The sequence below is a fragment of the Lepisosteus platostomus genome, chromosome 16 (assembly GCF_059453375.1).
Source record: "Lepisosteus platostomus isolate fLepPlt1 chromosome 16, fLepPlt1.hap1, whole genome shotgun sequence".
Classification (NCBI taxonomy): domain Eukaryota; kingdom Metazoa; phylum Chordata; class Actinopteri; order Semionotiformes; family Lepisosteidae; genus Lepisosteus; species Lepisosteus platostomus.
In genome coordinates, this window is record NC_142626.1 from 7,356,623 (window position 1) to 7,382,038 (window position 25,416).

Genomic DNA, 25,416 nt, shown 5'->3' on the forward strand with positions numbered 1-25,416 from the left:
GTTTTTTGTGAAGTTTGTTTTTTTCTTCCCATGGTTGTTCAACAGAGGAGCAGGAGTCGCCCTTGTGCAGATTCAGCCATTATATGCAACACCACAGTGAGGAGTCTGCCTCTCAGAACAGACAACTTACTAAAGATTTCTAAAACAGTATAGCCTCTTGCAGTACAAACTGGTGAGGTGGGTTTGATTCAGTTTTGGGTGGTTTACATCCTGTTCTTTCAAGTTGACCACTTCTTCTGTTAACAACCCTGCTAGGCGCAAACCAATTACTGCTATTTTTCACAAAATCACTTCTTGTACTGCTCTGATCTGGGGCCTTTTTGGTAATCGATATGGGCAGTACACAAATGATTAAATTATTACAAATTATCACTTGTTTATCCACAACAAGGAATACACAGGGTTAAACACTAACACCATAACCTGGAATATTTGCCAAGGATTGGTCATACCTTACCACTAACACAAAACATAGTTCTAATTTTTTTTACAGGAACTAAAATAATACAGAATACAACATGACTTTAGTCAAATGGGAACAAACAAGGCTAGAATCACATTGAAACTAAAAAAAAGATATAGGTATTATTTTTAAGAACCACACTAAAGTATAGGTGATGTTGAAAAATTATTGAGGTGAATGTGTGGAAATTGTAAATAAAGGTCAACCACATAACCTTATGAAACAATGAAAGAAACTGAAGCAGATTTCAAAGAAATCCAATAGCTGTGCTAAGGGTATGGTATCTCCAGTGATATCCAATAAACATTTGTCAGTATATCAAGTCCCAGCTTGAGATGGCTCCTGGAGATTCTCTATTGATTATAAGCATCTGGATAATAGAACTGCTTGTTTCACACCTATTGCTGCCAATTTATAAAATATGCTGAGGAAAATACAGGATGTAAGTAGATACGTTTCAACAATAAAAAAAAATAATTTGACCGTAACAAAAAGACTAATAGAAGTTTGTTGTTAATGTTGATTGAAAGAATCACTGACAGTTCCCCTTAGATCTTGCACAGAGCAAAATCTGATGAACTGCTGCTCCAGCATTGGGCATTACTGACCCTCAAAAATTATTTCATTTACAGTGAGCAGTTACATCACCTACTTTTGAATAGTGCTCAGTAAACAGCAACAGGATAGTTTAATTCAGCCACCAAAGTGGAACCCAAGATTAATGTCCTCCGGGAATGGATGTAAAACCAGTAGATGTCATCTAAAAGACTTCACAATACAGTATATGCTGATAGCAGATATGCACTTGATATTGTTCATAACAACATTGCAGGATGGACACCTTAAGGATTCATAGCAGGCACTGATAAAGCAGTGAATTTAAATTGCACTGCTTTAAATCTTCAATCATTGTTCCTGTTCCAAAAAAGGACAAAATAACCTGCCTCAATGACTACATACCCATCGCACTAACATCAGTGATAATTAATGCATTTAAACACTTGATTCTTAATAACCTGAAGACTGTCACTGCTACTCACCTTAATCCCCTGCAGTTTGCATCTAGGGCTAATAGGTCAGTGGATGATGCTGTGAATATGGGCGTACACTTTGTCCTGCTACATCTGGACCTTAGAGGCACGTTCGCTAGAATCCTGTTTGTGGATTTTAGCTCAGCATTCAACACAATCATTCCTAGCAAACTCTCAGAAATTAATGTAAGCCAGTCCATTTGTAAATGGATTCTCGACTTTCTGACTAACCATAAGCAGTATGTTCGAGTGGGTCCCTATCTTTCAACCTGTCGAACTATCAGCACAAATGTGCTCTCTCCTCTACTCTATTCCTTGTACACCAATGACTGCACTTCTGGCGACCCCTCAGTTAAATTTATCAAGTTTGCATATGACACCACTCTTATAGGCCTCGTCACAAATGGCAATGAGAGCCGGTACAGAAAGGAAGTGGATCACCTCACAACGTGGTGTATCACTAACAACTTGGATCTCAACACCACTAAAACTGTAGATAATTGACTTCAGAAAGCACCCTCCAGCACCTTCCTCCCATGGTAATTAAGGACATTACTGTCAATGTGGTGGAATCCTGCAAATTCCTGGGTCATGTTATCTCTAACACTCTCCACTGGGATGAAAACATTTTTCCATTATAGAGAAAGCACAGCAGAGCGTGTACTTTTTGAGACATCCCGAGAAGCTTGGCATTGCACAATCTATTCTCATATTTTACAGAGCAATTTTTGAAAGTGTGATAATTTCCTTTATTGTTGTCCGGTTTGGCTCCGCTACTGCACAGTCCAAAAACCAATTGCAGCGCCTTATCTTTCATCCCTTGCCATGGTTTACAAATCTAGAGCAGTAAATCCGGCCACCAAGATTGCTGCAGATCCCTCCCACCCGGGACATCACTTATTTCAAAAGCTTCCCTCCGGAAAATGCTTCAAAGTAATAAAAACCAAAACCAACAGACACTTGAACAGTTCCTTACCCAATGCCATATTTCTGCTTAACCAGCATCCTCCTCCTACAACTCCCCATTTCAGCTGAAAAACATTGAGTTAGTATTATTGCCAACTTGGTTCATACAGTATATCTTGTAGATAGATTTTGCACAAGAACCAGTGCGTTTTCCCAACATCTTTACATAGTTGCAGCTAACTCCTCAGACTGTACTTTCGCATATGCTCTGAACTTACAATGTGTCCTGCATATACTATAATGTTGATTGTACATTTCCACTGTACTGTAAAATGTGAATGTTCTTGTGTCTTAGAAATGTCTATATGTTCTGCATATCTGTACTGAACTATGAGCACGTATTATGACTGTGTTTTTGTGACTTCCCACCTTTTGTATATTGTCCAATGTAATTATGTTAGTAATGTTAATGCTCCTTTTGCACCTCTATGATTTTTGTGTTGAGCAGGTTCCAAATGTGCCAAGGCAAATTCCTGTAACTGACACATAATGGCGAATAAAAGTGATTCTGATTCTGATTATTTCTGGATGTGCCTATGTCCCTCTGCCAGACATCCAGATGCTAGCAGTCAACATTCATCTTAAGGGAGAATTGATAATGGTTCTGCATTGTCCCGGGAGAGATCCTTATCCAAAAGATAAAATGGTCTCCCTCACTTGCTCTCACGCAAAGACCTCTAGGTCATACTGTGGCTGAACACAGAGAAGGGCCTCTTTCACTACATTCCTGTGACAGGCAACAGGCTGTTTGGTCCAGGCACCCAAAGATTTTTAGAAATACTTAATATCACTTAATTCTAAGTGAAATAATAGGCCTTGTCCCTACAATTATTACACCTTGGAAATTGACATGGGGAAAGTTGAGGTGGTGCTGATCCACTCCGGACCACACTTGAGGCAGAGGGGAAGCAGAAAAGGAAACAAAAGACTCTGACTTGAATGGATACAGGACTCTCTTCCTCCCACGGGCCTCTATGCATGATGGGCAGAGCAGGAGAAGCTGTCTTCTGTAAGACAGGGGAGAGGAAAGACCTTAGTGCCAGAACTGAGGCCCTGTACTAGAACTTCGTTTTCCTGGGGGCAGAACAAAGGAACGGGGCTGCAGAGTCAGAACTGAGGACACAGACAGAGTGGAGCAATGCCTGGGGGAGGATTTCCAGTACAGAGACTGGGGAGACTAGACTGTGGGGAGTTCTTGCTTCTTCTTCCAAACAGGAACTATTGGGGACAAATGGTTTCCTTGTTTGTGAATTGATGTACTGTATAGGGAAAATAATATTGAAGGACCATTTTCTTTTCTACCTACAGTAAATGGGTTATTGAACCTCTGGTGATCGAGTGTGTCCCTCGGAGAAACTTTGTGTGTCGTGGGTTCAATGTTTTTGAGTACACAGTGAGACATGTTGTAATCACTAAAGAATAAATTGCATTTATGCAAGACTAAAGTCTGGTGCTGGACTGTGGGTGCACTGGTGGTTCTGAGAGATATACAGATGCAGCCATTCAAAATGGGTGGGGTATTTTGCGGCATACCCCGGTGGGCGTGTCGCGGTATCACGCGGTGACACGCAGTGACACGTGGTTAATCGCATGTCATTTGACGCTCTGCCGAAAACTATCCGGCGTCACCTTGTAAAACCGCCAGGGGGAGCTTAACCTCTCATGTACAGCATTTGAGCTTTTAATTTTAAACTGTGTATTACAGCATGTTAATCATCAGTCATTAAAATGTTGGTATATTTTATGAAAGCAAGATTGCTCAGTTGGACAAAAGTACACAACATACCTTTATCAGAAATATTTATGGATCAAAGCCTTTACCGAAGATATTACTAATAGTATTAATAATGGATGACTTTGGACAAGCTATATACTCAAAGTATAATTTCTTTAGCACATTTGTACAAGCACTTGGAATCTGTCTAAGCCATACTTTGTCAGGCATTTTGTTTTACTTCAACGGGCATAAAAACTTCCTTGCTTTTAACAGAGCGTTTCATAATTTCTAACTACGAAAATGATTTAAAATGCGACACTTATCATTCAAATAGAGCTCAAAATATCACAAGGATCCTCAAGAGCACAGCAAAGACTGTATTAAAAGATACTTGTATGTATCAACGCTTTCTTTTCCGTATGACAGATTTTATGGAACCACTTCAGAAGGGTGTCAGCCAGTCAGATTCCAGGAATCGGTACTTTAAAGGAAAAATACACACCGGTATTCCATTTCTCCCTAACGATTTTAAGCATCGAAGTATTTAACTAGCATGTGAAATAGCGTGTGAAAAAGTGGTAGTTTTAAGCTTTTCTGCTAATATAATATGGAATCGCGTATCTAAAGAATTTAATAACGATATGATTATATTCGTGTACTGCGACAGGGCTGTGTAGGGCTGTTTTGCCTCCCTGTTCATGCAACTTCCCCTGTAGCCTACTGGTCTATGTGCTTGACTAACAACTCACAGGTTGTGTGTTCAAATCCAGCTGGTACTGGACTTTTCTTTTAACAAACATTTCTTCGAAAAAATAGAATAGCGATATTATGGACAATCAATTGACTTTTATATTTCAAAATATCACAACGTGATCAATTTTAAGTCATTTTTGATAACAATGAATAGTCACCTTCTTCCCTTCTGACAACGGTTCCTGCTTCTATTGTGTGTGTGTGTGCAATAGAGTAAATTTTTATAGAGAAATGGAGGCTGGACAGTATGCGTTACAATATAAACATTTATATTGATTTAAATCGTGTTCTGATTTAAATCGCAAACGCGTGTTTAATTATGTGTTTTTTAATCATAATCAGGCTAATGGATTTCTACATTTCTGTATGAACCAGCTTAGAGGTTCATACAGAAAGACAGCTTGTGTTTAAATTGAGTGTAAGGTAATTTATGCTTCTAAAGTCATGGTCAGCATTTATTATTGTACTGTGCTGTAAACTTGTTCTGTGCCTAGTCACATTATTTTATAGCGTTTTTATAGCGTTATCAAATCTGGTGGCGCTGTGTGTTAGTTTCCTGACTCCCATGTCACATGGTCTGTGATTGAATCCCATGGAACTATGACTTTATTTTTTAACAAACATTTCTTTGAAAAAATGAAACGTTTCCCTTGGTCAGAGATTAAATAAAACCTCACTCACACCAAACAAATTTATATTTCTAAATATCACAACATGATCGAATTTAAGTCTTTTTCATAACAATGAATAGTCACCTATGCGTTACAAAATGAACATTTAAAATGTTTAGGGAGAAATGGAATACTGGTGTGTATTTTTTACTTTAAAGTACCAAGACCAGCCATATACAGTACTGTATGTTTATGTTCCAAAATTAATATCATTTATGGCCTTCACACGCGTTACAGTATGCTCCTATTCTTTTTATGCTCAGCTACTAAGATTTCCCTTCATTGGTAACATTCAATATCTACAACAGGCACAGTAAAGACGTTTACTGTAAGTCTTTCTACGACAGACCAACGGACCACGAGTGCCCCTGTCGGTCAACCAATTACGTACCGCGGTATCCCGCGTCATCTTGCATCATGATGCGCGACGCCGCAGCCAATTACCTGCGGTACGTGTCTGTACCGTTCACTTTGAATGGCTGCATCTGTAAAGACCCTACTGTGGGGGAAAAGGAGTCTTAAATGCTACAGAGCTAATTTTAAAAGCAGTTTCTTTATTTAGGGTTCACCATCTTTAACATATGCATATCAAAATCCATCATGTTACAATAAATGTAACAGTTTTAACCATTTTAAAATCCACATTCTTTTTATTGTAAACGAACAAGTAAGGGTTTATTCCATGCTGAAAAGACAAAAAAAGAAACATAACATTTGTGGAGCCTTCTTCAGGTGTCTGTGGAAGGCTCCACAACCAAAACGTTGTTTCTCTTCTTCTCTTTTCAGCATGGAATAAATCCTTACTTGTTCCTTTGTAGCCTACGAATGCTGACGCAGCCCCTACTTGAACAAGTTTTTATTGTAAATATGTAAATTACATAAATATTGTAACCATAAATGACATAATGACATAAATGACATAAATATTGTTTAACCCAGTGAGTGTTCATTATTTCTTTTTCAACCATAGCTGTCCCAGAAAACAAAGAACTCATGTGCCTCTAATCATATAAACTGTTTGGGTATATTTGTCTATATATAATCTGCTTGGTCATTGTCTGCTATTCCCTTTTTTGTAACCCCCCATTTGTAATATTATTTTGGTGAGGAGTAAATCTAATGTTTAGCTCTAGTTAGAGATTTGTCCACTTTCTATCACTTTCATTGTTTAACTTGAAAAAAGGTTTTTGTTTATTGTAAATTTAAAACAGTAAAGTAATGCAACTCTTAGAAGAAAATAACATATTTTCATATTCTGTATCAGAACATTATGAACAATAACTGTACTTTTGTTACAGATTACTTTTAAAATTTAATATAAGAATACATTTCATAAATGATATACAAACCCAGCTAAGTTCAATGCAGAAGAAGCAGCTCTGCAGCTGCTCTCAGTCCTCTGTAGTTCCTGTTGATAAGCCCGAGCAGCTCCTGTAGAGCTGAGAGAGGTTTTTGTACAGACGTGTATCACTGTGTGAAAGGGAAGCTTACACCCTGCTGACATTAATAATCTCCTGCATCTTCAGCCTGGACTCCTGTGATGGTTAGTTTATACTGTGACCCAGACCCACTGCCACTGAAACGGTCAGGAATCCCAGACTGATGGTTGGAGGTATAATATATCAGGAGCTGTGGAGCCTGGCCAGGTTTCTGCAGGTACCAGTTGAGATAGCTGCTAACAGACTGACTAGTTGTACAGCTGATCGAGACAGAGCTTCCTGGGAGAACAGACTGAGCTGGAGACTGAACAATCAGAACAATCTGTCCACTGGACTCTGAAAGTGAGATGGTAACAAAAAGAATTGTTAATACTTGCTTGTTATACAGTAAACATTTGTGTATGAACTTGTCTCAGTAAACACATGTGCTACATTTACACTAAGGAATTAAAACTTACCTTTTGTACTTATGATACATTGTCACAGGGAGGGCAGGAGGGGTGCCCAAGTGAGTCCTTTTAAAAGTAAATGATGGCTCAATTGCGCTTAGGTGCAAAGATGATGGTATATTATGACAATGCTCCCCACAGACTATTTATATATAGCAAAACAAAAAAAAAACCCTTTCTCTAAGAAAGAGGTCAGGAGTTCTAGCACACTTAGGTTCTATCAGCTCCACACTGTAGCGATAACGAGACTAAAACCCCGTTAGATCTATCCCCCCTTCCTAAATAGGTACCATATGGCCCTGCTCCCTTGGACTGTACCACTGTTAGAAAATTATGGAGCTGCATTTCACCCCAGATAAACTAATTTCCCTAACATGGGAATTCTCTCTTTCTTTTAAAGAATAGTGTAAACAGAATGTATAAAAAACACCAACCCTGAATATATTTCACTTATTTTTAACCTCCTGTAAAAATGGTACTTCCTTTACTGGAAGATGGGCGCATGCACCACTCCACGTTGACATTATAAAGCCAAGCTGAAAACAGGTATTGAGTTTGGACCCAAGAGGCCACCATACCAGGAATTCGGATAGCAAGACGGAAGAGTCAAACAGACAGAGCGCGCTCTCACACAGATAAGTACAAATGAAGATAAACGGAGTTTGTGTTTGTGTCTCTTCAGGTAACAGAAACGGATTTTGAAATAAGAGGAGATAATGTATTGCGTGTATGAAAATAGGAAACTGCTAGCCAAGCCCCGAGTGTGCACCCTCATGAGCTAGCTAGCCGACAGGAAAGTGTATGCAAAGTCGTGTGTAACTCAAGATGGATAACGAGTGTCTTGTAATGTACAGTCTGCGGACATACATGTTAATAGTAAGACAATAGTAAGACAAAGACTTTAATCCTCACCTTGAGCAAAGAGCACCAGTGTCCCCAGCAGTAGAATCAGTTGCATCATTGTCCTGTGTGAGTCAGTGACTCTGAAAGGGCTGATCAGTGACTGATCCACACTGTGAGTCTTAAAGTGCTTGGAGCAGTAAGGCGGCACAGGTATGCAAATCTCCTTCCTGTTTACAAATCATGTCACAGACAGTTAGATGAAATCTGAGCTGTGAAAACAGTTGGAGCTTGTTTGGGTTTTGTGTTGGTTTTCCTCTTTTCTTCTGCAGTCAAAGAGATATGGCTTGCTGTCACTTGGCTGTGTTATGGCCATGAGCTGATTTGGCCACCTGGTAATTGAGAAAACCTGAAGAATGTTTTGGGAAATTCTTCAGCAGAAGAACAGGAGATGGTCTTACAACCTGTGGTTAAATTTCTCTCTCTACGTCTGGATGCCATAAAATGAATGGGAACCTATTTTCCTATTCTAAAATGCACCAACTAATCAAGAAAGGCTGTTTTTAACCAAGGGATTCCTCACTCAGGAAATCATAGTTCGCTCTTAGCAAGGTACAAATACTCAGCTCCAATCTGGTCTTTATGGATTACCTGGACAAGGACCTCTTACCTGACCACCAATTTATGTTCTGTACCCTCTTATCCACTCTTTTCTCTCTTTCTGTTCTGGTCTCTTTTTTAACTGGCTTGTCTTCTGTCTTTTATCCTACACTTGGCAATCTTAATAATTTACCCAGAATGTAAGAAACATTTGGGACAGTAGCTATATTACCCTGCAACTCACAAGTGGCAACCCACTGAAGCTCAGCAGGTGTGAGCCTGATCAATAGCTGGATGGGAGACCTTCTGGAAGAGGTGTTAGTGGAGCCAGCAAGGGGTGCTCACCATGTGGACTATGTGGGTCCTTATGTACCAGTATAGTGATGGGGACATTATACTGTAAAAATGTGTTGTATTTTGGATGAGACGTAAAACTGAGGTCCTGACTCTTTGTGGTCATTAAAAATCCCAGGGCGTTCCTCGAAAAGAGTAGTGGTGTAACCCCAACATCCTGGCCAAATTTCCCATTTGTCCTTACCAATCATGGCCTCCTAATAATCTCCTTCTTTGAATTGGCTTCATTACTCTGTTCTTCTCCCCACTGATAGCCGATGTGTGGTGAGCGTTCTGGCACACTATGGCTGCTGTCGCATCATCCAGGTGGATACTGCGCATTGCTGGTGGTGGAGGGGAGTCCCCATTATTTGTTAAGTGCTTTGAGTGGAGTGTCCAGAAAAGCGCTATAAAGGTAAGCAATTATTATTATTAAGCTTCTGGTTTACTTTAGTTAGTTCTTTTAATGGAACTGTGCCACACATGTTGGGACATGCACAACCATATTGACATGGGACAGATGTGTATGGTACAAACACTTGAATGGCAGCTGTAAACACCTGGAATGTAAAATCTGAGATAAAGAATACACTGCTGTTGATTAGGAATGTTTGATAGCAGCAGTAAAACAAACAGCCCTTGAGCTATAAGTTAAAGAAACCATCAGTGGTACAGTACAAAAGACTTTAAAGACAAGGGAGGACCCACTCAAGATCTCCAGCACTGTCCTTCTGTCGTCTCTGTATTAAAATATTTCCTGAAGAAATAAAGTTGCCCGTGATATAAAAAAGGGATGAAATTAATTTATTTTTTAATGTTTCAAAAAAACATTTAGAAGATGCAAAAAGAGAGAGGACACACTCTGAGTCCTTCCACAGGTGGGATTCAAACCAGAAAAAACATCCACGATCAGTCAAAGATATCCAAGTGTCCTTCAATAAGTTTGATTCCCAGATTCCTTGCAGTTTAATTCTTTCTCAGTCTTGATCTTCATCTGACCATCTAAATGTTCCCATATTATACCAATACAGATGAAATATTAATAATTATATTGCTTTTCATTGCAATGTATTTCTCATTACATTGTCACTGTGCAAAGTGTAATTTGACAAATGTATAGATCTTTTGCAAATATAATATAATAATTTTCAGAAGAAATCAGGGATGTAAAAGTGTCCCATTTCTTCATTCGCGAGTACAGGTAAAGATAGCCACAGTTAAGCTTTTATTAACTGCCCTATAATGTTGTGTGAAAAGTGGGTTGTTTTGAAAAGTACATGAGGATAAAATATGCCCAGTGTGAGAGGAGATAGGAGACAAGGAGATTAGCCTGATAGAGCTGGAGAGAAGAGGAAGAAGACTGATAGGCTGGAACCCACTCACGCCAGGTAGAGACAGAAACAGAGCAGCTCAGTGATATTGGTACTGTTGATGTTGGCAATGAGCACCCTCTTGTGGGCATTGCAAGAGCTTTTTAAGCGTAATAGTGTGATGGGCGGGAGCCACAGGTGTTGTTGCAGACAGCATGATGAGAGAGGAAACAGGCCTTCATTGATAACAGATTATAAGATATCACTTTAAGATAAATGAATTATATACTAGAAAACCTTAATTATACAGCTTTGATGAACACATATGTTACGTCGCCAATATGGCTCAGTCTAGGGGCGAATGGGGACTAACATATGAGCCAAGGTTTAACAGACAGAAATACACCCCTATGTGTAGGATGGTGGAAAAAACTAGGAAGTAAAAAAATCAACTAACTACACTATTCCACAACCCATGTATCTGAGAAAGAAGCAAAGCCAAAGAAAAGTCTTTACCAAGCTATCTTTCTACTCTGTACTAAACTAAAAAAAATAAACAAAACACAGGTGCCACAACAATCCCAACACCACAGCTAAGAAAACAAGTCTGACACCTCTCTCATTTTCACCGTTCTTCTTCTTACACCTCACTTCAAACTCATCTGAGGAAGTCCTGTACCGGCATTTAAAACTGGACCGCTCTCTTCAACCAATCCAGAGAGAGAGACTTAATTTAGGCATACTGTACGCCTGTCACGGATGTCAGAAGGGACGAACCATGAAATGGCAGGAGAGCATAAAAGACCCTACGCATAGCGGAGAGATGGGGGTTAGCCCGGGTTCAGCTGTTCAGGACATGCCGTATAGAAACCTATGCCCTCAGGTCAAGGACAGGAGTGACCTGGTGCTAGGCGGGTCTCAGGACATCCGAACCTCAATGCTGAGTGAGGAGCAGAACAGAAGCAGGAAGTAAATAGGCTACACAACAAGACACACCAGAAAGACATGAATAATCACAGGAAACTAGGAACAGGACAGGAGAGCAGCACCCTCTAGGTGTACAGGGTGTGACAACGCCCACTTCCAAAAATGGATTCCCGCATGGGAGGGGAGTTAAAAAAAACAGAACGTAACACATAATAACGAACTTATACACAGGACACATGAGGCATACCTTTTACAAAGATAACATATTCTAACATTGAAAGTAATACAAAGGAGCATTAACAACAATACATAATGACAAACAGGATCTCTGTTACTTCCAAATTTGATTAAATCAGAGTACTGCACTGAAACCTTTGTAGAAAGGAATTGCAGGAATAAATATAAAATTATGTAAGAAATTTTGAAAAATACAAGTGCACTCAATACCAAGGCAGATGAGATCAGTCAGGCTAAGCAGATGGGAAAGATTTATTAAATCTATAAATTAATTTGCCTGTAATTTAGACCTCAGGTATGTTTTAATCAACTTGAGCTTCAAAAAGTTCTTCTCTGCTCCTGCTGCTGTCACTAGGAGAGCGACTGCAATCCGAAGGGGTACAAGCTGGGTTCCCAATACCACCATTTAATGAAATACAAGGGAAACTTAAAAAAACATGCATTTTAATGCCAATTACATATAATCTTTGAACAGTCTTTTGTACTGTACATTCACTTTCACTTCTAGGTAAAACACAGCCCTTTCAGAGTCACTGACACACAGGACAATGATGTCACTGATTTTACTGCTGGGGACACTGGGGCTCCTGCCTGAATGTGAAGATGAAGAGGAAACCTTCTTTTCTGAAAAAGAATATTATCTTTCTAAATATTATGCCTGAATATGCAATTACAACCTTTGAGTTAATGAAAAATGTACAGTATTATCTAGGTGTTGCAAGCTGTTTAAAAATAATGAGTGCAACTGGACAGAATCCCTCCCTCTCTCTGTATTTCTCTCAGTCTTTCTTTCAGATACTGGGCTGTTCTACAGAGTGCAGGTATGCTCCTTATCTAGCTCTCCTGGCTGCTTCACACCCTGCTGACAAGAGGCCAGATATTTAAACAGGGAGGAGCTCAGCTGTCCAGCATCAGCACTATAACAACTGACAGCTGGCTCCTCTTAAGCAGTGACTCACCCTGACTGTCACACTCAGGTTATTCTGAGTGCTTATACCCTATAGATTCACAATCTATAAACATTTATAACTTATTTTAAATCACTTTCCCCTCAGAGTCCAGATTGTTGTGACTCTCCAGCGCAGACTGATGTTCCAGGAGGCTCTCTCTATCAGCTGCACAGCCAGTACCTGCACCAGTACGTAGAAACCCTGTTTCAGTTTTATGGGTGAAAGAAGTTATGTCTCTAAAAACAGCAAACATGATCAAAAAAACAAAATATGTTACTTGCATAAGTATTTACCTGTTTGTATCGATTGTTACTTAATCGGTTGGACAATGACATACAGTAGGAGCATGGTCTGAAAAATCAATTCTGCCAATATCGCAACATTGAATCCTATGACTATCTCTGTGGTATATATCCAGCAGCCATATCACCCTGCAACTCACAACTGGCAACCCACTGAAGCTAAGCAGGTGTGAGCCTGGTCAGTACCTGGATGGGAGACCTCCTGGGAAAAACTAAGGTTGCTGCTAGAAGAGGTGTTAGTGGGGCCAGCAGGGGGTGCTCACCCTGTGGTCCACGTGGGTCCTAATGCCCCAGTATAGTGATGGGGACACTATACTGTAAACAGGTGCCGTCCTTCGGATGAGATGTAAAACCGAGGTCCTGACTCTCTGTGGTCATTAAAAATCCCAGGGCGTTTCTCGAAAAGAGTAGGGGTGTAACCGGCCAAATTTCCCATTGGCCTTAACCAATCATGGCCTCCTAATAATCCCCATCTATGAATTGGCTTCATTACTCTCTGCTCTCCTCCCCACTAATAGCTGATGTGTGGTGAGCGTTCTGGCGCACTATGGCTGCCGTCGCATCATCCAGGTGGATGCTGCACATTGGTGGAGGGGAGTCTCCATTACCTGTAAAGCGCTTTGAGTGGAGTGTCCAGAAAAGCGCTATATAAGTGTAAGAAATTATTATTATTATTATTATTATTATATAAAAATAATCAATCCTTGTATATAATGAATGAGGGAAGGAATAGTGAGTGTAATCACGCTCACTTGGATAGACATCGCTCCAGAGATCTATTATTCCCATTTCCCCCTTTAGTAAATTAATCTTTTTATGCAATGAATTAGCCCTCTGAGAAGATATATTTGTAGAATCAAGCCTGGGTTAAGACGCACATTCCAATCACCTCACAAATCAGTATCCCTTGTGCATTAGCCATCAAATCGAACATTTTTTTTATAAAAATTAAAATCACTACCAGGTGGGACATATACATTAAGCAATGTCAGTAATTCCACTTCCATTTTCCCAATACTAATACATATAATAATAATTATAATAGCTTATATATATATACACTTATATACAGATGCAGCCATTCAAAATGCGTGGTACAAACCCGCGGTACGGTAATCTACCCACAAGCCACTTTTGGTAGTGAAAAGATTTCATCATTTAATGTCTTTACTGTGCACATTTAAATCGCCTTAGTTTTGAATATTTATATGGAATTTTACCACTAAAGGGAAATTTTAGTAGCTGAGCATAAAAAGAAGAGGAGCATAACGCATATGAAGGTCATAAACGATATTAATTTAGGAACATAAACATTACTGTACAGATGCAGCCATTCAAAGTTCACGGTACAGACACGTACCGGAGGTAATTGGCTACGGTGTCGTGCATTGTGACGCACGATGACGCGCGGTACCGCGGTACGTGATTGGTTGACCGACAGGGGCACTCGTGATCCATTGGTCTGTTGTAGAAAGATTTACATTAAACGTCTTTAATCTGCCCGTTGTAATATTGAATATTTATATGGAATTTTACCACTGAAGGGAAATCTTAGTAGCTGAGCATGAAAAGAATAGGAGCATACTGTAACACGTGTGAAGGCCATAAACGATATTAATTTTGGAACATAAACATACAGTATATGGCTGGTCTCGGTACTTTAAAGAAAAAATACACACCAGTATTCCATTTCTCCCTAAACATTTTAAGCATCGAAGTCTTTAACTAACGAGATACTGGAGTCAACAAGCATACTTTTAGAATTTGATTAAAAGGGAATATAATATGGAATCGCGTATCTAAAGAAATTAATAACGATATAATTATATTCATGTACCGCAACACAAGAATAGTACATGCTGTACATTGTCTGTTGATAATGTTTCTGTAGTGCTTTTTCAACACTCTGCATGTGACCTTGCCGGTGGCGCTGTGGGTTAGGTTCCTGACTCCCATGTCACATGGTCTGTGATTGAATCCCACTGTGGAACCATGACTTTTTTTAACAAACATTTCTTTGAAAAAATGAAACGTTTCCCTTGGTCAGAGATTAAATAAAACCTCACTCGCACCAAACAAATTTATATTTCTAAATATCACAACATGATCGAATTTAAGTCATTTTAATAACAATGAATAGTCACCTAGGCGTTAAAATATAAACATTTATATTGATTTAAATCGCGTTTTGATTTAAATCGCAAACACGGGTTTAAATATATGTGTTTTTTTATTCAAAATCAGACAAATGCAACATAAATTGATATCTTTGTCTTCTAAGTATCTTAATAAACTTTCAGCATAGCTTTCTCCCCATTTAGATTTATTTTTCTTGGGATCTTGGGATCAAACATGGAAAGATTAGATTGTAATCGTTTTTATTTTTTAAATACATTGCGGAGTTAAAGCAAGTTAAAGTCTTGATTTTATATATCACCTTTAAAAGTGGAATCTCAAAGCAAAGTAAATACCCTACACCGATTGTACCCATCTGTCATGCTAATAAAGCACCTTGAATTGAATTGAATTGAATTGAGGGAGAGAGCCAGGACAGACAGGCAAATACACTCCACAGACATTCACAACAGCGACATATCATAAAACGTTTGCACATATAGTTAAGTTATTACTTGGTTTTCAAAGTGCAATAAAATACAATATTGTTGTTGTTGCTGTTATTGTTGTTTTTATCCTGTAAAGCGTTTTGAGAAGCCACCTTTAAAGGCGATATATAAAAGCGCTGAATCTTATGGAATGTGTTCCCCTGGGGATTCAAAAAATGTATTTTTTTAATCGCTTATCTAAGGAAATAGCAGTATAACTTTGTTCATGCACAAACAGTGACATGTAACATTATTAATTTGGGTGTCTCCTCTTGCCAGAAAGCTCTAAATTGCATTTTGAGTGCGGTTTTTGACTTTTTCTAAATTGCAACCCATAAATAAAGCTGATACAGTTTAAACATATTTTAAACTGTATTACAGCAGCACAATGGACAATGCAACGTAAATTGCAAAAATGCACTTGGAATCTGTCCAAGCCCTACTTTGTCAGGCATTTTCTTTTACTGCAACGGACATAAAAACTCCCTTGCTTTTAACAGAGCGTTTCATAATTTCTAACTACGAAAATTATTTAAACTGCGACACTGATAATGGAATGGAATGGAATGAATGATAAGTCTTCCATTTCTCCCTAAACATTTTAAGCATGAAAGTTTTATGAAACGGTACCCAAATTGCTGTATGGAATGAATTTTAATTTAAAAAAAATAAATATTTAACACAAAAATTAAGCTGTTTACATCTTCCGCCTGAGAACAGTCACCCGTTGCTACACAACGCAGAAACACAGCCACTAACTAGCAAAGAGAGGACATTATCTAGCCAATATGATAAAGAAATAAATGATTATTTTATTTCTTTTGCACATTTATTTGAACATTTCCATCGATTGTACAAGCACTTGGAAACTGTCCAATCCCTAGTTCATCAGGCATTTTCTTTTACGCTGCGGGCATTCTCCCGGTCTGGCGCCGATCTATGTCTTCTAGGATATAATACCAGCAAACTCTTGTTTTTATGTCCACTATAACAGACGAATCTTCTTTGCTTTTAACCAAGCGTCTAACCCCTCTGATTGGAGAAAAAAGACGTGCTGGTTTGCTATACATACTGTACCAGGAAGATGATTTCTTTCTATTCGAAACGTGTATTTTAAAAGTTTAAGAAGTAAAAACCTTACAGTGTACGCAGATTTCTAAACTGATCAGGATCGTTATCTTTGTCTTATCCATAATAATGTTCACCGCTCTGTCCAGCAAATTAATAATAAACTTTATTTTATATAGCGTTTTAAACAAATAAGTAATTAGATTGCTCATAAACCTAATCACTTTTTCTACATAAACACAGCGTAATTGCTCTCTGAAAATGCTTTTTCTTTTTATTTAGGCTCAGATTTCAACTATAGATTGTATTATTATAAACTTTCTTGGAAAAATGTATTTTATGTAAACCATGTTTGCTATTAATTCATTAAGGGCTAGAATATGTTAATTTTCTTCCAATGAAAGAAGGGTTCCTTTCGCCGTAGTCGAGTTGACATTAGAAGCTTGCCATGCCCGGTTTGTTACACCAATGCATTAGCATGTTAAAGCGATTTCATTGAGGAGCCTAGCTTTCTTAACTACTAAGTACTGTACTTCCTTGGTTTTGGAGGGGGGAGGTGTCTTTCGCTGGAAATCTCGCCCCCTTTTACTTTGAAAATACCTGTGAAACCGGTTTAATTCGTCACAGCTAGCACTCCCACAGAGAAAGGGGTTGTACTCTTTAATGTCTAAACAGGAACACATCATTATATCTCATTTTGTATTTCTATAAAAAAATCGTTTGCCCAGCCTAACACTATTGTTGTTATTGTTTTTATCCTGTAAAGCGCTTTGAGGAGCACAGCTTTCTCACCACTTAGATTACTTTTTGATACCATCCTTACAAAAAGCAGAAACTTCTTGTATTTTCCGATGACATACAAGTGGAAAGATTACAGATTTTAATCGTCTTTTTTCTGAACCAGGGAAAATCTGATCATGTTTCTCTATAACAATAATAAAAAACTTTATTTTACATATCACCTTTAAAAGTGGCATCTCAAAGCAATACAGTAGATGTAAACCACAGATTACAAAGTAAATACCCAGACAAACACAAACGCGTTTTTAATAAAATGCTTTTATTCATTCAGCAGAGAGAGAGAGCGTAAAACCTGGGCGTAACAGCTGTTCCTTTTTCTGATCATTCGCTCTCTGGATAAACGTCTCGCCTGTCCTGTTCTTTGTTTTCCTAATTTGCTGATTATGCCTTCTGCGATCCACTCCTGCCCTCACACCTAAAGAAGACTATTTTAAATTTCTTTGTGCGGTCCATTGTGCAATTAACCCTTGTATGTGCTGTCCTTAAGGTGATATCACATAAAGGTGATATGTAAAATAATGTTTTTTATTATTGTTATAGAGAAACATGATCAGATTTTCCCCGGTTCAGAAAAAAAGATCTAAAGTATACTAGTTTGTCACTAGTATTCTTTTAATACAGTCTTTGCTGTGCTCTTGAGGATCCTTGTGATATTTCGAGCTCTGGTTGAATGATAAGTGTCGCAGTTTAAATAATTTTCGTAGTTAGAAATTATGAAACGCTCTGTTAAAAGCAAGGGAGTTTTTAAATTAAACAAATAATTTAAATAATAATTGTTATTACGTTTTTAATAAAATGCTTTTATTCACTCATAATTTGACAATTTCAGGAAGACTAAAGAAGGACTAAGGGAATTGTCATCTGTTGATGAAGCTCTGTGAGCTCAGTGACTTTGAGACCACTTGTTATCCCAGGTTGTTTGAATCGCCACAATTCAAATAGAGAAAAAAGAGCTGACTGACAAGATTTAAGATTTGGCTATCAATGTTGAATTAAAAAAAACACGTTGCCCAATGGTAGTTGCATTGCTTGAAAAATAATTTTATTTCGAGAGACTGGATAAGTAATTCAAGTGTTTTTTTAACTTCCTGAAAAACAAATAATAATTTAACAATATGTGCAAAAGTTTTATGATATGTCGCTGTTGTGAATGTCTGTGGAGTGTATCTTATTTGCCTGTCTGTCCTGGCTGTGCTCTCTCGCTCGTTCGCCCCCCCCTCAATTCAATTCAATTCAATTCAATTCAATTCAAGGTGCTTTATTAGCATGACAGATGGGTACAATCAGTGTTGGGTATTTACTTTGCTTTGAGATACCACTTTTAAAGGTGATATATAAAATCAAGGCTTTAACTTGCTTTAACTCTTTTAGTTAAAGTTCTTGTGTCTGTCCTATCCGAACCCGAAAGTATTACAATATGTATCTTTATAGCAGGTGGTGTACAGCTTTTTAGTATAGATTACACTTTTCTAAAATGTATTTAAAAAATAAAAACGATTACAATCTAATCTTTCCATGTTTGATCCCAAGATCCCAAGAAAAATAAATCTAAACGGGGAGAAAGCTATGCTGAAAGTTTATTAAGATACTTAGAAGACAACGATATCAATTTATGTTGCATTTGTCTGATTGTGAATCATAAAATACATATATTTAAACCACGCGTTTGCGATTTAAATCAAAACGCGATTTAAATCAATATAAATGTTTATATTGTAACGCCTAGGTGATTATTCATTGTTATTAAAATGACTTAAATTCGATCATGTTGTGATATTTAGAAATCTAAATTTTTTTGGTGCGAGTGAAGTTTTATTTAATCTCTGAGCCATACTGATTCTTATGGAAGCCAGTTTCCGCCAGGGAGTAAAAAAAAACACACTATGGTATTCTCTCCGATGCAGTGCAGTTAAAACATATCTCTGATGCTGTTCCTAAATTAATATTGTTTATGACCATCAGACACTTTATGATCCTTTTCTTTTTTCCAGTGGATTGAACAGGGAGAGGCATTTCATGATGTACTTTTCACTGATGAAACAACAGTGGCTCTGGAACAGTTTTCAACCATGTCGTTTTATAAAAAGGGGAGATATGTGAACAAGCAAAACCCAAAACAAACATGTATGCGATACGGCGTACGCGTTACTGAAGCTAAAAGTTTAGCCTTTATCACTAATGTAACCACTATATAAAGACATATAGAAATCCCTACGTTACAGACTGTATATGGCTGGTATTGGTAGTTTAAAGAAAAAATACACACCAGTATTCCACTTTCTCCCTAAACGTTTTAAGCACCAGAGTCTTACATGTGGTTATTTCGGAAATGTTTGTACGTGCTCCTTCTGACCATGTTACTGTTTACTGTTACTGACCATATTAAGTTTAAGTGCCTGTGGGCACTTTTCCTGTCCGTGGGGGGTGGACATTAGAAGGTTAGTCTGTTCTACTCTGAGAATGTAGAGGGGGTGGAAAGTGCTTGCGGTCATTTAATTAGTATTAAAAGTCACACTGATTCCCTTGCGAAGATACGGACATAGGAATATTCATGCGTGGTCAAAAAAATGGCATAAAAACGACAAAGTGAAGGCTGTGAAAACATTCACAATGTACTTTATACACAAAGCAAGTGTTCTCACAACTCTAGGAGGTTTTGTGAAAATGCTACAGGCGTGCCAAAATCATTATTTTTAATTCAAGGTGACTTTACTGCGGTTTTAATTTTCATATTGTGAATCAAAAAGGCATTTAATTAAACATGCGATTGCAATTTTAATCAATTACTGTATTGATTGAAACACACATTCTGTACAGATACAGTCACATTTTCCTGTCGTCCAGTGCTGTAAAACGAATTAGCAGGTGATTGAGATAACAATGCACCGCCCACTGAGTGGAATGTTCTCATTTGTTCTAAATTGTAAAAAGAGGTGATAATTCTTAATAATTCCGTGTCGCATTAACTAACCTCTTCAGTTTATTCCGCCAGACAGTACATTAATAATAATAATAATAATAATAATTGCTTACACTTATATAGCGCTTTTCTGGACACTCCACTCAAAGCACTTTACAGGTAATGGGGACTCCCCTCCACCACCACCAATGTGCAGCATCCACCTGGATGATGCGACGGCAGCCATAGTGCGCCAGAACGCTCACCACACATCAGCTATCAGTGGGGAGGAGAGCAGAGTAATGTAGCCAATTCATAGAGGGGGATTATTAGGAGGCCATGATGGGGTAAAGGCCAGGGGGGAAATTTGGCCAGGACACCGGGGTTACACCCCTACTCTTTTCGAGAAGCGCCCTGGGATTTTTAATGACCACAGAGAGTCAGGACCTTTTAGGTCATTCATTATTAATACTATTAGTAATATCTTCGTTAAAGACTTTGATGGCGACAGCTCAAACATGAGAGGTTGAGCTTTATTAGCTCTACCTTGCGGAAATTCCGGATACTATTATTTTACTTGCGGTACTATAGGAGAATTTACGGTAACTCGCGGTACATTGTGTAAAGCGCATCGCAAAATAATGCAGTATCGCCCGCTTGTTTTGAATGGCTGCATCTGAACAAAAAAGTATACATTTTTTCCTGTTTGAAAAAATAATGTAATTAATTCCATACCAGTTACACCTCTTTAAAAATACAGCTGTAAGTGCTAACAATGTAAATTTAGGAAGAGGCTGAGAAAAGTGTTATTCTAATTCTAATTCTAATTCTGAATACTTCGTTCTGATGAATGTAGGAAGCACTGGATTGACTGCTGATGGTCTTCAGAGCCTGATGTCTTGTGAATATATCCTGAGGGCTTAAACACCAGTAGCTGTGCTGTGGAAACCAGACATGAGCACAGTCCTCACTAGCTGGGCAGTGACAGCACTGAGGTCTTCGCTGGCTTGTCTGGTTGCTCTCCACAAGCTCAGGGAAAGCATAGCCTTGTCCTTCAGCAGCATCCTGTGCAGAAAGAAACGCACATTCAGCGTTTATTCTATCTGCATTAGAAGCAGTTTAAATGGTTGGCTAACAGATCTAATTACCCTGCCCTTTTTGTGTGAAAATAGAAGCAATAAGCAATTGCTGGCATCTGATACAGTAAAAAATCCAAACAAGAGCCCAGAGTATAATAATAATTAAAGAGTTCTGCTCTGTACTGTACCTCTTCTCACCCTTTGTAACATGGCTTTTTGATATTCAGTGTGCATTTTAGTGAGGTCTGTTGCTGGAGATTTCATTATCATGAACATTTTGCAAAAACAAACCTTTTTTTCATCAGAATAATGAAAGTGACTGTGTTTTGTGTGAGCAGAAAAAGAAACAATGTCAGGACCAATCGAAAAAGCTACAAATGCATGGCCTTATTTCTTTTAGTGCTGCCTGGAAATAGTTAAATGGCAGTGATCCTCCATCTTTTTCAATTCTGTAGTGTTTCACAAGTGCTCATGCAAGGCAGTTCTATTTTTGAAAGTAACTGATAAGTATTTTTACACTAACTCTCTGACAGACAGATAGATAAAAAACAATTACTATCAGTTAACAGGTCCTGAACTACAGTCTACACTAAGAAGATTATATACAGTAAACCTGAAAGAGGCCCAATTCGTTCACAAGCTACAGTATAATAATAAACTATGTTTTATATATCCAACTGACCAATCTTGCTTCTGTAAAATATACCTCCTCTTTAATTAGTTCAATATTTAATATGCTGTAATACAGTTTAAAATTAATACAAGTCAAACAGTATACAACTTACATTCTATAATTGGAAAAAGATTGCCCTCAGCATTGACTGGGACTTGAAACGGCTTGCTAATTACATTGATCTGACAGATTCAAAACATAATAAAATACAATGTTTTACACTATCATGCATATTATGCATTATTATAATACTTTGAGTGCACCTCTATTTTGCGATCACTTATCCCACTATTTTTTTCTGTGCTTCGGAAGCATTACGTTCATTATTATGATTTGCCATTTTTTAGGATAAGCCACAGCAGCAACAGAAGCCACTACAGGGACTTTTTTTTCTCACTTAAAAACTTGCCGATTAAAAAGATGTTCTGTTGCATGTTGAGGGGGCCCACTGGTGGCCTCAGGGCCCTGAGCAGTGTCCTAGTTCTCCTGTGCCCAGGGCTGGCCTTGCTCACTGGACCAATCACATGAGCTCCAGTGGCATTCCAGTCACACAGGACACTGACCAGGCAGTGAAGCCAGGTATGTCCAATTCTCACTCCCAGGAGAGGCCCTGGACAAAGCCTTGGCTTGAGCCACCACAGAGTGGAAAGAGTGTTTATAGCATTGAGAATAGAAGGTAATTCTTTACACACAGAAGTGTAGGTGCATGGAACAAGCTGTCACAGCTGAGGTGGTAGCTTTGGTGCTACCAGAGGGCACACTCTCCCAGACTATCTCTCTGAAGTCACAGATGTCCTATTCTCCAGTCCCCCTGGTGAAATATTGTGGCCAAAACATCTTGAATGAAGCCAAATGCACCTCAGACATTATTCACAGTGAAAACAGAGAGCACAAGAGAGGAATTGGGATTGAAAATTCAAAATCCTGAAAGGGTCTAAGGTTATCAAATATCCTATGTCAAGATCAACACCTGGATCAAGGCTGGATTCTGGGAAAGTAATAGGAGAGGAAAGAGATTTTATAGGATTGAAAACAGAAAGTACTTCTTTATACACAGAAGTGTAGGTGTGTGGCACAAACTGTCATAGCTGCTGTGTTGAAGGTGATTCTATTCAAGAAGAGGCTGGAAGAACACCACTAATCATCAAAAATCACCAATTAGTTTGGCTGTCATTTTTAAGACTGCCATTGATCCATCCAAGCATTTTACTGCAGCAATCTGGGTGAAGTGTGTTCTAAAAGGGCACAACAACAGAAAATTCAAACAACAGTCTTCCAATTACCTAACTGGAAACGAGACAGCAAGATGGGCCCACTAGCCTCCCTGTTTTTTTGTATCCCTGTTTCTCTGAACAGTTTGTACCTTCTTTGATCATTTTATCTAAGCAGGCAAGACAAGCATGTGCTCCATGTTGAAACACAATGTATAGGAATAATTTTCTGGCTGCATTTTCAGGTGAAAAGACAATCTATAGGGGGGAGATTTCAGTAAATTTATTTTCATTTAAACAAACTATAACTTTGGTTCCACAAGAGGGATCACTACCCTAGAGTTTCTCCCTGAAGTCAAGAGATGTCCTGTTCAATGTTTCGCTCTCCAGCCCCCACACAAAGTGCTGAAATTGAGGAGGGACTTACTCACCTGACTTTAAGAAAAAGTTAACTGATTCCTTATAATTCTGATCTTTAATCCTTCAGTCCTGATGTGTCTGAGCACACAGAGCCAAGTGCTGCTTTAACCAGACTCTCCATACTCCACTCCATTCCAACTGTGTTGAGTGGAATAAGGGCTCAGCTGATTGTGTCTCATTCTCTGCTCTTTATAAAGCTGCCCTCTGTCTAGTCCTGCTGTCCTGGGAGTGTTCATGCAAACTGCTCCTCTTGCTCTGTCACAATACACAGCACCAAGCCTGTGTTTCCAGCACTGACTGGCTACAAGTGCTGCTCAACCCAGGAAGACAATTTGCATAGAAGAGACACTTTGCATTGGCAGCACATGCTTCAGTGCTCTGGGAGTGTTTATAGCCCTGTGAGTTTAACACTTCATGACTGAGAGCTGCCCTTCATGGCAACAGAACCAACAGCAACAATGACCTTCATCACCATCTTCATCTGGACGCTATTCATCTCTGCTAAAGGTATAATTTAATACTTGACTGGATGCTGACTTATTTTTTTTTACATTTGTGACAGAGTATAACAGAAAAGTGTAAAATAGCTAAAAGAGACTAAAGCATTCAAGTTAAATTGCTGCATGTCCTGTGTTTTGTCTTGTTTACAGAATCCAGTGGACAGGTTACTGTGACTCAGACTCCAGCAGTGAAATATATTCTCCCTGGACAAACAGTCACTGTGAGCTGTAAGACCAGTGCTGCAGTGCGTAATAATCACCTAGCCTGGTTCCAACAGAAAGCTGGAGAAGCTCCTAAACTCCTGATCTCTTATGCAACTACCCGTCATACTGGGATCCCAGAGCGTTTCAGTGGCTGTGGATCTGGGACTGACTTCAATCTGACCATCACAGGAGTCCAGGCTGAAGATGCAGCAGATTATTACTGTAAGAGTTGGCACTACATCAACAGCAAAGAACTGTTAACACAGTGTTACACAGCCATACAAAAACCTCCCTCAGCAGGACTGCACAGCAACTGCACTGCTGCAGCTGGGACCTACTGCAGGTGCACTTACAAGTTTATTTTAGTACTGTAAGAGACCTTTAAAACAGTCACAATATTCAAAGAAATATAATTATATTATTTCTCATTTAAATCATATTGATTATGAGGCTTAAAAGCAAGATACTGATCACATCTCATATCTCTGGTATTGATCATGCTCACAAGAACCATGATTCCTGGTGGGACAGAAAGTCCATCCATCCATTTCCTAACCACTTTAACTTATAATGGGGCACAATGTCAACGTAAACATCATGCCAAACCAAACCTTTTCTTTTGTGGTGTGCTTGAAATAACAGAGATACAAAAAAATGACAAATACAAGAAAAAAACAACCACATATATACAGAATACAATATGATTCTACATTACATTACTTGCAAAGGGTGCAAGGCAGGATACACTCTATATGAAAGCCATTCCATTGCAGGGCAGACAGACATAAACACACACACTCTCACGCCGGGGTCAATTTTCCCAGCAGCCAGTTATTCTACCAGTATGTCTTTGGATGGTGGGAGGAGACCAGAGCACCTGGTGGGAAACCCACGTGATCCTGGGGAGAACATGCAAACTCCACACAGTGATCATCCCGGAAATTGAATCCAGGGCTCCAGTGCTACCAGG

General features: G+C 38.7%; 2 long non-coding RNA genes across 3 annotated transcripts; one reads left to right on the forward strand and one right to left on the reverse strand.

Annotated features, from left to right (window-relative positions):
• Nucleotides 1–1,114: 1,114 nt before the first annotated feature.
• LOC148646786 (uncharacterized) lies at nucleotides 1,115–8,517 on the reverse strand. Of its 2 annotated transcripts, XR_015927518.1 has the most exons (3): nucleotides 8,402–8,509; nucleotides 6,951–7,376; nucleotides 1,115–3,467 (listed from the first exon to the last, which is right to left on the reverse strand). It is a non-coding gene; the product is annotated as an uncharacterized LOC148646786 (long non-coding RNA). The 2 variants fall into 2 exon arrangements; XR_015927517.1 differs by lacking the exon at nucleotides 1,115–3,467 and having other exon boundaries at nucleotides 6,136–7,376; nucleotides 8,402–8,517.
• Nucleotides 8,518–8,654: 137 nt separating this feature from the next.
• Nucleotides 8,655–24,698, forward strand: LOC148646787 (uncharacterized). Its single transcript, XR_015927529.1, has 4 exons — nucleotides 8,655–9,677; nucleotides 12,792–12,874; nucleotides 23,940–24,249; nucleotides 24,393–24,698. It is a non-coding gene; the product is annotated as an uncharacterized LOC148646787 (long non-coding RNA).
• Nucleotides 24,699–25,416: the final 718 nt, after the last annotated feature.